Source organism: Oncorhynchus mykiss, chromosome 13 (assembly GCF_013265735.2).
Source record: "Oncorhynchus mykiss isolate Arlee chromosome 13, USDA_OmykA_1.1, whole genome shotgun sequence".
Taxonomy (NCBI): Eukaryota; Metazoa; Chordata; class Actinopteri; order Salmoniformes; family Salmonidae; genus Oncorhynchus; species Oncorhynchus mykiss.
In genome coordinates this window covers 17,104,312-17,120,011 of record NC_048577.1, presented here as the reverse complement: position 1 = coordinate 17,120,011, position 15,700 = coordinate 17,104,312, and the positions used below count along the sequence as shown (strand labels likewise).

General features: G+C 41.1%; 1 pseudogene; it reads right to left on the bottom strand.

The window, feature by feature from the left end:
* The window catches only part of LOC110487300, a 330,040-nt pseudogene that overhangs the window by 266,448 nt on the left and 47,892 nt on the right, over positions 1-15,700 (bottom strand).

Here is a 15,700-nt window from a genome sequence, read left to right as displayed (position 1 = left end):
GGTAAGACCCCTTTTGAATAGTGTCAGTTTACCTTTGCTAATGTTGTACAGTTGGTAATCCACATACAGTATACTGTATACACAACATCAAAAGAGGATCTGTGTCTGCACCAGGACACATCTCCAATTTACTTCACTTCTGTTCCCCAGCCACCAGAAGTAGGTGAGGGTCCTTGACTGGACAGGCCACACCACTGCTGTTAGGTTTACTGCCTTGTTCTTGATGGCCACAAACGGAGCCAGCAGCTGGACATGTTCCACAGAACCTGATACAAACACAGAGGATGATTCAGATTTGGATGATTCAGACTCAGTAGTGGATGATTCTGACTCAGTAGTGGATTATTCACTCAGTATGTAATTGTAATTACATAGATATTGTTTCAGACTACCTACTTCACAATATGAGAAGCACTCACACATCAAAATATTATTTTTAGATTATTTTTTGTTTAAATATGAAAAGCACTGGCACATCGACATATTAATTTTACAGGTGCTTGGGAAAAAGAAATAGAAACCTTCTTAAAATGAAGAATTAGAGAAAAGAAGATATCTCACACTGAGCTTGCCAGTATGTATCACTTCTCATTATCACTGGAGTAATATCTGGGATCTTCTTCTCAGTAAGACTACTTTAGCTGAAAAGGGAAGGTGAATTAAATCTTACTCAACAATTATCATAACTGTCATAATGTTTTATAGTTTTGATGGAATTTAGTTGAAGAACAAGATTTATTCTAGACTTAAAACACGCTTTATCGTGTTTTTGACGGGATGCCTTATGAGTACTACTGTGGGTGTACGTGGCATTACCGTGATCTAAGTGGTGAAGGTTCCTATAGCAAAGTGATATAACACTGTATTTTTTTATTTTATTTTTATGTTACCCCCTTTTCTCCCCAATTTCGTGGTATCCAATTGTTAGTTCTTACTATCTTGTCTCATCGCTACAACTCCCGTACGGGCTCGGAGAGAGACGAAGGTCGAAAGCCATGCGTCCTCCGAAACACAACACAACCAAGCCGCACTGCTTCTTAACACAGCGCGCATCCAACCCGGGAAGCCAGCCGCATCAATGTGTCGGAGGAAACACTGTGCACCTGGCGACCTGGTTAGCGTGCACTGCGCCCGGCCCGCCCGGAGTCGCTAGTGCGTGATGAGACAATGATATCCCTACCGGCCAAACCCTCCCTAACCAGGACGTTGCTAAGCCAGAGTCTCTGGTGGCACAGCTAGCACTGCGATGCAGTGCCCTAGACCACTGTGCCACCCGGGAGGCCATAACACAGTATTTTAACAATAAATCTCCGGCTGACAGTGCTGTGACTCGGCTTTCTGTTGTGTACATCTCCGCCTGGGCTTCTGTTAACTCTTATCCTCTTTAAATGAGACTAATCTTTATCTTTATCCTAGCTTTCAAACGCATGTAGTGTATGTATGTGTGTGTGTTTGATGTGTGTGATATGTGTGACAGAGAGAGAAAGTGTGTGTATATGTGTGTCTCTTTTAAGTCTGTGTCTCTGTGGATGTGTATGTGTGTGTGTGATGTGAGTCATTTGGACAGGCTCCCTAAACTGTGTCTGTTGTAAAAAAAATATTCCAATTGGAAATCTGTGGCTGCATCGTGCTAAAAGCATCACCTGCACTCTCTTTCCCCTGTAAATGACCTCAAAATGTACAAAACCATGGAGAAAAAAACACCAGCATAATATATGACATAAAAAATATCAAAGTACACTGATTGAAAGTGTCGTGGTGACCAGAGACAACATTTAAATGGAACTTTCACTAATTGACAAAGCCTCCCTGTTCAAATCCAGAGACAAGGGGGAAATTCAAACACTTCACCGCAAGGAGCTGGATAATCCTTTTAGACAGCGTGTTATATTTGTATCTATTATTTACTTGACATTTGGCTGGCTTGATCACACAACAGTAGTAGGCCTGATTACCAACAATGACGAGACAGCCTACAGGGAGGAGGTGAGGGCCCTGGGAGTGTGGTGCCAGGAAAATAACCTCTCACCCAATGTCAACAAAACAAAGTAGCTGATCGTGAATTTCAGGAAACAGCAGAGGAAGCACCCTTCTATCCACATCGATGGGACTGCAATGGAGAAAGTGGAAAGCTTCAAGTTACTCGGCGTACACATCACTGACAATATGAAATGGTCCACCCACACAGACAGTGTGGTAAAGAAGGTGCAACAGCGCCTCTACAACCTCAGGAGGCTGAATACATTTGTCTTGTCACCTAAAACCCTCACAAACATTTACAGATGAACAATTGAGAGCATCCTGTCGGGCTGTGGGGCAACTGCACCGCCCACTACCACAGGGCTCTCCAGAGGATGGTGTGGTCTGCCCAATGCATCACCGGGGTCGAACTGCCTGCCCTCCAGGACACCTACAACACCCGATGTCACAGGAAGGACAAAAAAGATAACCAAGAACAACAACCACCCAAGCCACTGCCTGTTCACCCCACTATCATCCAGAAGACGAGGTCAGTACAGGTGCATCAAAGCTGGGACCGAGATACTGAAAAACATTGCTTCTATCTCAAGGCCATCAGAATGTTAAATAGCCATCACTAGCACATTAGAAGCTGCTACCATGTATACATAGAGTTGAAATCAGTGGCCACTTTAACCTATGTGTGGTCTTAAGGGTAAAAAAAGACCCACTGCTATGTTTAACTTGAAATTAGATTACTTTTCCTAGAGTGACCCCAACATTAGAAAAAGTGAAACATCACCTTCGTTCATATTTCCATAAAAGCTGTACACCACCAGGGTACAAAGATTGTTTTAGGGTCATTTTTGACCCAGCAGTTATAAAATAATTTAGGCACACACACACACACACATTCACACACACACACAGGGTGCTAATGATTGAACTCAGAAAAAACTAACCGCATACATGACTCAAGTTCACAGACAAAATAAAAATGTCCTAAAGGGGGAATGCAGTCAGGGGCTATACAGGTGCTGCAGATGACAGTCCCCCCAGTCCTCTCTTTGCTGAAACCATGAGTGCACGTTTCAGTGCCCAACAGGTCATAGATCTGATTTTTTCAGATGTCCAGGAGGAACAAGAGAACAATGATTTAGAAGAGGAGTAGGTATCTGAAGAAGTAGATGGGGAAGAATACAACCCAGAGAACGATGCATCATCTTCAGATGATGAAATCCAAGCTGATAGAGAGACATTTTTGTCAAAGAACAGCAAAATAACATGGTCCTTGTCACCATATGACAACCAGGGCAGGATGGCAGCACAAAATGTCATAACGATGACCCCAGTGCACACAGGACATGCAGTTGCCCATGCCCAGGACATTGCCTCAACATTCTACATGTTCATCACACCAGCCATTGAAAAAATCTGGACAGAACAAATTTGGAGGGTTTCCATTAACTGGAAAAGGATGGATGAGATTGACCTGTGTGCCTACATAGAGTTACTAATCTTACAGGGTGTGTATAGGTCCCGAGGTGAGGCTACAAGTAGTCTCTGGGATGCAGAGAGATGAATGGTGATTTTCCGTGCCACTATGCTACTGAAACTCTTTCACACTTTCTCAAGAATGCTACGATTTGACAACCGCGAGTCAAGACCTGCAAGAAGTGTGAGAGACAAACTGGCGGCCATAAGAGAGATCTGAGAGAAGAGGATGGAGCGTCTGCCATACTTCTACAGCCCTGGGCCAGAAGAAACGGTAGATGAGCAACTGGTTCCATTCAGAAGTACATTTTTATTTTCATATCTGTAATGTAAGTGATTTTCAATGTTAATGTTATTATGTATTGCTGTAATATCATTGGTTTATGTGATTGTTTTACATTCTCCCAACCAATTGTGCTATTTTGTTAGTTTTTTTGCATTTTGTGTAACTTATTTTTTGACTTATTGTGTACAGTATGTGGCAGCTACTTTCTCTTATGACTGAAAATAACTTATTGACATCAGAAAAGCAATTACTCACCATGGACTGGAAGAAACTTTTTCAGTTAACTTCTCTAGGGTAGGGAGCAGCATTTGGAATTTTGGATGAAAAGCATGCCCAAATTAAACTGCCTTCTACTCAGGCCCAGAAGTTAGGATATGCAATTAGTATATTTGGATAGAAAACACTCTAAAGTTTCCAAAACTGTTAAAATAATGTCTGTGAGTATAACAGAACTGATATGGCAGGCGAAAACCCGAAGAAAATCCAACCAGGAAATACTATTATTATGAAAGGCTGTTTTTCCATTGAAAGTCTATCCACCATACAAAGACTTAGGACCCAGCTCTATGGCTTCCCCTACATGTGACCAGTCTTTAGGCATTGTTTCAGGCTTTTACTCTGAAAAATGAGGGAGATACAGCACTTTCAATCATTGGCTAGTGGAAATTTCCATTCATCAGCCATGCGCCTGATCGGGAACGCGCCTTTCTTGTTTCTCCTTTCCTATTGACGAAGCTTTTGTCCGGTTTAAAGATTATTGATTATTTATGACAAAAACATCCGGAGGTTTGATTTTTAACATCGTTTGGCATGTTTCTACTAACTTTTATTGTACTTTTTGGGGATTTTCTTCTGGACTGCGCCTAAAGCATTTGGATTACTGGACAAAACGCACAAACAAAAAGGAGGTATTTGGTCATAAAGAGGGATATTATCGAAGAAAACAAAACATTTATTGTCTAACATGGAGACCTGGGAGTGCCACCAGATGAAGATCATCAAAGGTAAGTGATTCATTTTAATGCTATTTCTGACTTTTGTGACCCTCGACTTGGCTGGAAAATGGCTATATGGGTTTCTGTGGCTAGGTGCAGACCTAACATAATCGCAAAGTGTGCTTTCTCCGTAAAGCATTTTTAAAATCTGACACAGCGGTTGCATTAAGGAGAAGTTTATCTTTATCATTTATCAATGTTTATGATGAGTATTTCTGTAATTTTATGTGGCTCTCTGCACTTTCACCGGATGTTTGTTTAAGACAATGCATTTCTGACCATAACGCGCCAATGTAAACTGAGATTTTTGGATATAAATATGTATTTTATCAAACAAAACAGACATGTACTGTGTAACATGAAATCCCATGAGTGCCATCTGATGAAGATCATCAAAGATTAGTGATTCATTTTATCTCTATTTCTGCTTTTGTGACTCCTTTCTTTGGCTAGAAAAATGGCTGTATGGTTTTCTGTGACTAGCTGCTGACCTAACATAATCACATGGTGTACTTTCGCAGTAAAGCCTTTTTGAAAACGGACACGGTGGTTGGATTTACAAGAAGTTTATCTTTAAAATGGTGGATAATACTTGTATGTTTGAGGAATTGTAATTATGGGATTTCTGTTGTTTTGAATTTGGTGCCCTGCAATTTCACCGGCTGTTGTCGAGGTGGGACGCTAACCTCTTGTACCAGAGAGGTTAAATGCAGTATTTCTGCATTGTGAAGAGAGAAAACACAGATATTCATGATGAATAATAGGTTGTTTTTTCATGCAAAATAGATTTGGGTTTTAAAATTCAATTAAGCTGCTTAATTTTAGTTCAGTGAAGGCGGGTCATTTTTTACCCTTTTTACCCTCGTTTTTGAAAGAAAGCACATTTTTTGTCTATTAAAATAACATCAAATTGATCAGAAATACAGTCTAGACATTGTTAATGTTGTGAATTACTATTGTCTCGCAAAACACTAGTCTCAATGTCAACAGTGAAGAGGTGACTCCGGGATGCTGACATTCTAGGCAGAGTTCTTCTGTCCAGTGTCAGTGTTCTTTTGCCCATCTTAATCTTTTATTTTTATACTATTTAATGAAGCTGCCAGTTGAAGAGTTGTGAGGCGTCTGTTTCTCAAACTAGACACTAATTGTTCTCTTGCTCAGTTGTGCATCAGGGCCTCCCACTCCTCTTTCTATTCTGGTTAGTGCCTGTTTGCGCTATTCTGTGAAGGGAATAGTACACAGCGTTGTACGAGATCTTCAGTTTCTTGGTAATTTCTCTTATGGAATAGCCTTCATGTCTCAGAATAAGAATAGACTGGCGAGTTTCCGAAGGAAGTCCTTGTTTCTGGCCATTTTGAGCCCATAATCGAACCGACAAATGCTGATTCTCCAGATTCTCAACTAGTCTAAAGAAGGCCAGTTTTATTGCTTCTTTAATCAGAACAACAGTTTCCAGCAGTGCTAACATAATTGTAAAAAGGTTTTCTAATGATCAATTAGCCTTTTTAAATGATCAACTTGGAATAGCTAACACAACGTGCCATTGGAACGCAGGAGTGATGGTTGCTGATAATGGGCCTCTGTACGCCTTTGTAGATATTCCTTTAAAAATCAGCTGTTTGTAGCTACAATAGGCATTTACAACATTAACAATGTCTACACTGTATTTCTGATGAACTTGATGTTATTTTAAATCGACAAAAAAATAGTTTATTTCTAAAAAAAAAGGACATTTCTAAGTGACCCAAAATCTTTGAATGATAGTGTATATACTATATTCTATTCTACTGTATCTTATTCTATGCCGCTCTGACATTGCTCACCCAAATATTTATATATTCTTAATCCCATTCCTTTAGATTTGTGTGCATTGTGTGTTTGCATTGTGTGATTGCATCATATTCTGCCCCACCGTGAGAGCAGTGTGTTTGCCTGTTACTGCTAATGAGGTGTGTGTGTGTGTCTCTCTCTCGCTCTCTCTCTGTGTGTGAGAGAGAGCTAATGTGTGTGTTAGACACTCCCTGCTCTGCCTCTACAGTATCTGCAGCAGTTGTCAGTTGCTCCAGCTGCCACTGCGACCAAATCCTCCCACTTATCCCGCCTCTACCCTGCGAGCAAGCACATCTAACTCCCAGCCTCCCTGCAGCACATTGTAACGCAATGCAATTGGGATCTTTATTTGCAACAATGCATTAGCACAACGGGGCTCCAGTCCCGAAACAAACACAACAATTACAAAAGGCAAAAACGATTTCTCTCTCTCGGTCTCTCTCTCTGTCTCGCTCTCTCGCTCCTTATTCGCTATCTGTTTTGCTTCTTTTCAAGCGCAGCAGAGTGTGAAAGCACAGGAGGGTTGGCTGTGTATGGGGGAAGGCTACTGGGGGTATATTTCACGCCATTATACCCAGAAAATGTAAAACTATGAATAAGCCGAATAAAGAAAGGCAGAATAAATTGGAAGAAAAGGGATTACAGTGATAGCTACTGTGTGGAACTGTAATGGCTCACAAGCCTTTGCCAAAATGGCACTTGGAATAGCACTTAGGTCTTCGGTGGCGTCGATGTCACTCAGGCTTTTGTTGGTATCCGTTGTTCACACTCTCTGGACACTTCTAGTTCTCTATTGAGGTGCCCTGGGATCGCTAGCTAATCTGCATGAGACTGAAGATGGCCTACTGGCTAAATGTCAAGCTTTGTGTCCGTGGCTCCATGTGTGACTCAGAGGGCCTCAAAATCCAAAATGCATAATAGGGTAAGCATCATGGTCTGGACAGCAGTGCTGGTTGACAATGAGGGGTTTTGTTAGTTCAGGTCCAGACACAGTAGGACTGTGTAATGTACTCTTGTTCAGGTGAATGTCAACACACAAAGGATGGTATAAATGGTGTGATGTCAGTGCTGTCGTGCTGATGGTGTGTCATACCTGGGTTCAAATCGTTTTTGCTTTCTTTAAAATGCTTTGAATGTTTGATTGAGCCTGCCTGGAGAGCTACATGGACTGATTTGCACTTTTGGGACTATTCCATTGGTTCTGGTTGGTGTACACATGACATACTATAATGTAGCTCATGTACAGTAAATCTGGTTGGAGTACACATGACATACTATAATGTAGCTCATATACAGTAAATCTGGTTGGAGTACACATGACATGCTATAATGTAGCTAATGTACAGTAAATCTGGTTGGTGTACACATGACATGCTATAATGTAGCTAATGTACAGTAAATCTGGTTGTGTACACATGACATGCTATAATGTAGCTAATGTACAGTAAATCTGGTTGGTGTACACATGACATGCTATAATGTAGCTAATGTACAGTAAATCTGGTTGGTGTACACATGACATGCTATAATGTAGCTAATGTACAGTAAATCTGGTTGGAGTACACATGACATGTTATAATGTCACTTTGTGATAATGAAAACTTGATGTGTGACACTGCAGATCCCATCCCTCTCTTAAAACATCAAACTTTCTTCCACCTCCCTCTCTCCTTTCTTTTCGTTTTGTGAACACATCAAATATTTAGGCCCATTTGCTCTCCCCAAGAAATACTGCCATCTCGGGCTTCATGAATATAAATTAAAGTCTGAATTCAATGGGACCGAAGGATTTTCCGAAATGCATGAGAACCAACGCCATGAAGAGTCTTCACCTCCATTAGTCTCCTATGATAGTTGCTTTGAATTATTTTGGGACTGAAATTATAAGAAGATACATTTCACCAACTTGTCTTAATTAAATAAATGCATCTTTATTTCCTCAGCTCATCACACTGTAATATGACAGCTGGGCCCGGGAGAGACCTCGTGGGAGAGACACTTCTTATCTGCAGTGCAGGGGGAAAGCACCGCCGCACTTCTTCCACCTGAATTTAATGTGAGATGGTTGAACTGTGTCTAGGGAGTGAGGGTAGCAAGGCAAGGCCCTGGCCCTAGAACGAGGCTACTCTGAGTCTCACTCTATAACAGGGTCTCCAGGGGTGCCTCTCTCTCTCTTAGGTCTTTATCTCTTACTCTGTCTCTCAACTCAGGGCTTGGGTCCTGTAGCTGTGTGTGGGTGATGGCGTGTTGCAACCTTTCAGGAGTTGGTGTATATGGGATGACATAACAGTGAAATCGTTTCAGGCGAAACATCCATGCCGAACATAGGAAACATCCATATTTTACTCAGTAACAGGCCTACAGTGAGTGAGTTTTACACCACATGTTAGTACTACTTTTACAACCATGCAGAACAATACAAAGCACATTGTTTTACATTCCATGGCTTAAGGTAAAAATCAATTCAACTCATAACAGTAATGTATACAAAAGGCGTCCATTTGGGCTCCTAGGCCCAGAATAATGATATACAAAAAGGAAGCCATTTTGGCTTTTGGCCCAGCCCTACCTCATCTAGATGCACTAGGAAGGTGACGTTGGTGTGCATGTCAGCAGTAAGCTTGCCCTCTCTGGTGGAGAGAGAAAGGCCTTTTGGAGCCCTGTTGGGACACATCTGCTTCCTGGGTGTGTACATGTCCTTGACTCCCTTGATGCAGTTGTTGGACACCACTTTTCGGTACCTTAAGAAGATACCATATGCATTAGTTAGTACATGTTCAGTATGGTTTACTGAGGTTATGGCTTCATGACACCACTAGTTAACAAGGTAAAGGTATTGCTCACGTCAACTTCAGTGTTTTAACTTCAAAGTGATTGTGGAAGTGACAGAGCTAGTGAACAAGACTTGCTATTCTTTGACTAAACTTAAAAATGCTTAGTAGTTACTAAAGAAAACATAACTTTTAACCCTGAAAGTTAATGTCTGACACAAGACATACAGTAGTTGTTGGTAAACATTGACAAAACTCCAAAATGCTTACTAACTCCTAGGCAAAACTTGACTTTTAAGCTTGGGGAGGCGGATGCATAAATGAAGGATGAACCGTTCTCCTCAGACTTCCACCGTCCTGAGGCATCCTAATCTGTGTCCTAGGACTCCTGATTGTGCTTTGTAGCTCTCAGTAGTACACTATGTCACTCAGTATAGATCTACTGTCTGGTGAATGACTCAGGCCTAAATAGACAATATCACTATTCACACTAGGAGCCGTGCCAGAGGGTGTGACACCCTGACAGTGTTTCATTACAGTGGGATGATGGGAAGATGACGAAGCATTGACCAACCTATACAGAGAGATACTGTAGCCACTGTAAGCTTTGTGTTGTTGTACTTCTCTTTTGAAATGTGTGATACATATTCAGGATTTTTAACATGGACCATATTATGACTAACATAATGCTATACAAAATGAAACAGACAAATATTTTACCTTTCATTGAGCAGAAATATACAGAAGGGTTGCCTTCAATTAGAATAGACAACTTAGAAACTTTGCCCCTATGTGCAACTCACCCTGTGCTGATGAGGTACTTCTGTCCTTGGCTGCAGCTCCGTGATACAACAGCTGGGTTGAACCAGAACGCTGGTAGACAGTTCCCTTCTCTACGTCGTTCATAACCATAATCACTATAACAAATCACATACAGAATGTGATCAATATCAACACTTTACCTGTACCTAATGTATATGTACATATCTACCTCAATTACCTCATACATCTGCAGGTCAACTCGGTACTGGTCCCCCGTGTATATAGCCAAGTTATCATTAATTGTAAAGAGCCTGTAATTAAGCATTTCACTGTTAGTCTAGACCTGCTGTTTACGACACATGTAATAAATACGATTTGATAGAATTTTGAGCCAAAGGACGTACAGTATTACTGTGTTATAGGTTACAGCTTCTCTTTCCTATCCCTCAGCACAATACATATAATAGATATTTCTTGCATTGCAACGCATCATTATTATATATTGATTGGGCTGCGGTTGACAAATGCTCCAGATCAGCAGAGGTAGGAAGACTGAGCCCTGGGAGACTCCATGTCAACACAGGCAGCCAGGTCAGGGATGGCTGACTTCCACCGGGGGACGTTAACTTCCCCCCAATCACAAAGTAATTTACATCTGTGCAAAGCAGGTTAGGCAAGTGCTCATTATAATAATGACGCTGTCAATGATTTATCAATTAATTACCTAGCCTGAACTAACAGGACGCAACAGCCTGAGGTCCCTCTAGGACTCACCATGGCCTGGTCTGTCCTCAGTGTGATTAGGAACCTCCCCCAATTTACTGACAGGCTGTCAAGTGAAGTTATGGTGTTATGGTTGGATGGGATAATAGTTATAAGGGACCAAGGACCAATGAGGGTACAGTGTCCAGTTAAGGACATTACAGCACCACTGAATCACAGCTTTGGTAATGTATTGATTCAATTTCTTTCCATTAAGTGGTGTCCAGCTTAGTACATTATAGTTGTGCAGACTCCTAGGTTGTTTAAGTTACATATTAATACTAATCTCTCCTCCCTTATAATCAATATAATATATCAAGTGTTATATACAGTGGGGCAAAAAAGTATTTTGTCAGCCACCAATTGTGTAAGTTCTCCCACTTAAAAAGATGAGGCATGTAATTTTCATCATAGGTACACTTCAACTATGACAGACAAAATGAGAAAAAAAAATCCAGAAAATCACATTGTAGAATTTTAAATTAATTTATTTGCAAATTATGGTGGAAAATAAGTATTTGGTCACCTACAAACAAGCAAGATTTCTGGCTCTCACAGACCTGTAACTTCTTCTTTAAGAGGCTCCTCTGTCCTCCACTCGTTACCTGTATTAATGGCACCTGTTTGAACTTGTTATCAGTATGAAAGACATTTGTCCACAACCTCAAACAGTCACACTCCAAACTCCACTATGGCCAAGACCAAAGAGCTGTCAAAGGACACCAGAAACAAAATTGTAGACCTGCACCAGGCTGGGAAGACTGAATCTGCAAAAGGTAAGCAGCTTGGTTTGAAGAAATCAACTGTGGGAGCAATTATTAGGAAATGGAAGACATACAAGACCACTGATAATCTCCCTCGATCTGGGGCTCCACGCAAAATCTCACCCCGTGGGGTCAAAATGATCACAAGAATGACGAGCAAAACTCCCAGAACCACACGGGGGGACCTACTGAATGACCTGCAGAGAGCTGGAACCAAGGTAACAAAGCCTACCATCAGTAACACACTAAGCCGCCAGGGACTCAAATCCTGCAGTGCCAGACATGTCCCCCTGCTTAAGCCAGTACATGTCCAGGCCCGTCTGAAGTTTGCTAGAGAGCATTTGGATGATCCAGAAGAAGATTCTCCCAATGTCATATGGTCAGATTAAACAAAAATATACCTTTTTGGTAAAAACTCAACTTGTCGTGTTTGGAGGACAAAGAATGCTGAGTTGCATCCAAAGAACACCATACCTACTGTGAAGCATGGGGGTGGAAACATCATGCTTTGGGGCTGTTTTTCTGCAAAGGGACCAAGTCGACTGATCCGTGTAAAGGAAAGAATGAATGGGGCCATGTATCGTTAGATTTTGAGTGAAAACCTCCTTCCATCAGCAAGGGCATTGAAGATGAAACGTGACGGGGTCTTTCGGCACGACAATGATCCCAAACACACCGCCCAGGCAATGAAAGAGTGGCTTCGTAAGAAGCATTTCAAGGTCCTGGAGTGGCCTAGCCAGTCTCCAGATCTCAACCACATAGAAAATCTTTGGAGGGAGTTGAAAGTCCGTGTTGCCCAGCAACAGCCCCAAAACATCACTGCTCTAGAGGAGATAAAAATGGAGGAATGGGCCAAAATACCAGCAACAGTGTGTGAAAACCTTGTGAAGACTTACAGAAAACGTTTGACCTCTGTCATTGCCAACAAAGGGTATATAACAAAGTATTGAGAAACTTTTGTTATTGACCAAATACTTATTTTCCACCATAATTTGCAAATAAATTCATTAAGAATCCTTCAATGTGATTTTCTCGATATTTTTTCTTCTCATTTTGTCTGTCATAGTTGAACTGTACCTATGATGACAATTACAGGCCTCTCATATTTTTAAGTGGGAGAACTTGCACAATTGGTGGCTGACTAAATACTTTTTTGCCCCACTGTATATGTATATACACTGAACAAAAACATAAACACAACATGTAAAGTGTTGGTCCCATGTTTCATGAGCTGAAATAAAAGATCCCAGAAAATGTCCATAGACACAAACAATAATTTCGCCCAAATGTTGTGCACAAAGTTGTTTACATCCCTGTTAGTGAGCATTTCTCCTTTTCCAAGATAATCCATCCATCTGACAGGGGTGGCATATCAAGAAGCTGATTAAACCGCATGATAATTACACAGGTGCACCTTCTGATGTGAACAATAAAATAAATACGGTGATGAGATCCTGAGGCCCATTGTGAGGCCCAAGGTATCTGTGACCAACAGATGCATATCTGTACTCCCAGTCATGTGAAATCCATAGACTAGGGCCAAATGAATTTATTTCAATGGACTGATTTCCTCATGTGAACTGTATCTCAGTAAAATCTTTGAAATTGTTGCATGTTGCGTTTACATTTTTGTTCAGTATATAACCTCTGTTTTCAGTCTGGTCACTGTCCAACTTTGGAATCAACCCCTGGACCTTTTGTTCACAGCACAACAGAACAACAGGCCGGTGCATTTTTACCCTGTTATGTAATATGCAATCAGTAAACATTTCAGACCTTGAATTTGTGTACACTTCAAAGTCAATTAAAAGTTGTATTGTTTTTCACTCTGAACATTGAGGTTTCTCATAGTTTTTTTTGTTTTGCCTTTCACTGTCTCTATCACCAGCTGTAGAGATAGAGAGAGCAAGCGCGAGCGCAAGAGCGAGCGCGAGAGCGAGAGAGACATGCCATGTGGTCAGGAAGTTTGTGAAATGTGTCATATAATATTTTCAGTCAAAAATAATTAAAATAACTATCACAGGAGACTAATGGATTCTAATTAAAACTCATACTGTCGTTACACCGCTGGCATTTACAAATGTATCATTGCTTTTCTCTTCCCTGCCTTTTGAAGATAAAAAAACAACAACAACCTACGGTCCTATTAACACCCCTCATCTTCTCTACGTTATTATAAACATCGCAAAACAAGCCAAGCAGAGAGACAGACGTTGGGAGCAAATTATCCCTAAAAATATCTGATAATTGGAGCGCTGACACCGAAAATGAAATAAATGAACGGGATCCTAAAATAGTGTAAATTGACTTAAATGGGACAACACACACAAAGCATCGTACAAATGTCTCTCTTTTATGGACAATGAAACTTCTGTTGATCTACTCATGTTTAGATTTGTAATAAAAATACATGTTTTCACATGTTCTATTTTACTGCAAATGTGAGTCATTTTACTAGTACACTATAATTACCATTCAAAGTCATGGGCCCAACAGATACATGACTCAGCAGAGAGGACTTTGATGTAGTCTTTTCCCAGCATGCAATAGTTTCCTGGTCTGTGTTTCATATAGATCTGTTTCTGGCCCATCAAACATGACTCGCCCTGTGAAACACATACAGGCTATTAATCTATATAGTAGCCTATTGAGCTTATTGGAACGATCCAAACACTAAGTACACTGTATCTACCATGTAAAAACATTTCAGTCAGGGGGAGGGTTTAGTATTTTTTTTATTTAGTCCAGCGTAGGATCAGGAATTTTGTATTCAATTAAATGCCAAATTGCTCAGGGTTTGAGAATTAGTTGTTTGTTATATTATCTCGATGTGTGCCCGATGATGCCCCTCATCGCTGATTCAACTGCTGATTCAATATCAACTGTGGTCCCAATAAAATTATCCCTAGCCTATACTACAATGTCTTCAAAATATTCAGACCCCTTGACTTTTTCCACATTTTGTTACGTTACAGACATTCCAAAATGGATTAGAAAAAAAAATGCTCAGCAATGTACACACAATACCCCATAATGACAAAGTGAAAACAGTAATTGGAAAATGTTGGTAATTTTATAAAACCTCAAATACAAAACAGCATCCCTTTGCCAGGAGACTCAAAATCGAGCTCAGGTGCATCCTGTTTCCATTGATCATGCTTGAGATGCTTCACCAACTTGATTGGAGTCCATCTGTGGTAAATTCAATTGATTGGACATTATTTGGAAAGGCTCACACCTGTCTATATAAAATCCCACAGTTGATATAGCATGTCAGCGCAAAAACCAAGCCTTGAGGTCAAAGAAATTGTCCGTGGAGCTCAGATACAGGATTTTGTTGAGGCACGTTTCTGGGGAAGGGTAGCAAAACAATTCTGCAGCGTTGAAGATCGCCAAAAACACAGTGGCCTCCATCATTCTTAAATGGAAGAAGTTTGGAACAACCAAGACCCTTCCTAGTGTTGGCCGCATGGCCAAACTGAGCAATCAGGGGATAGGGCCTTGGTCAGGGAGGTGACCAAGACCCGACAGTCACTGACAGAGCTCTAGAATTCCTATTTGGAGATGGGAGAACCTTCCAGAGGGAGAACCTTCCAGAAGGACAACCATTTCTGCAGCACTCCACCAATCAGGCCTTTATGGTAGAGTAGGCTATTCCTCAGTAAAAGGCACATGACAGCCCACTTGGAGTTTGCAAAAGGCATCTAAAGACCCTCAGACCACGAGAAACAAGATTCTCTGGTCTGATGAAACTAATGCCAAGCATGATGTCTGGAGGAAACCTCATTTTGATTCCAGGCCGAGTCAGACACCCGATTCCGGGCTAATTCAATCACTTCCGGACCCCCGGAAGAGGGCTGCTTCTGGGCCGATTCCTCATTACTAGCTCTTCACTGACTCTGATATATTTAAGGAGTGCATGGTGACTGAAGGAAATGGCTGACAATCTGTGGATAGTAGACTATAATTTCATCTGTCAAACAGGTAGGCCTACTTCTTATATCTTGAATAGGAAGAAAAAGGCTCCAACACAAAGTCCTCTTGATGTTAGTAGCCTAAAGTCAAATTAAACTGCTG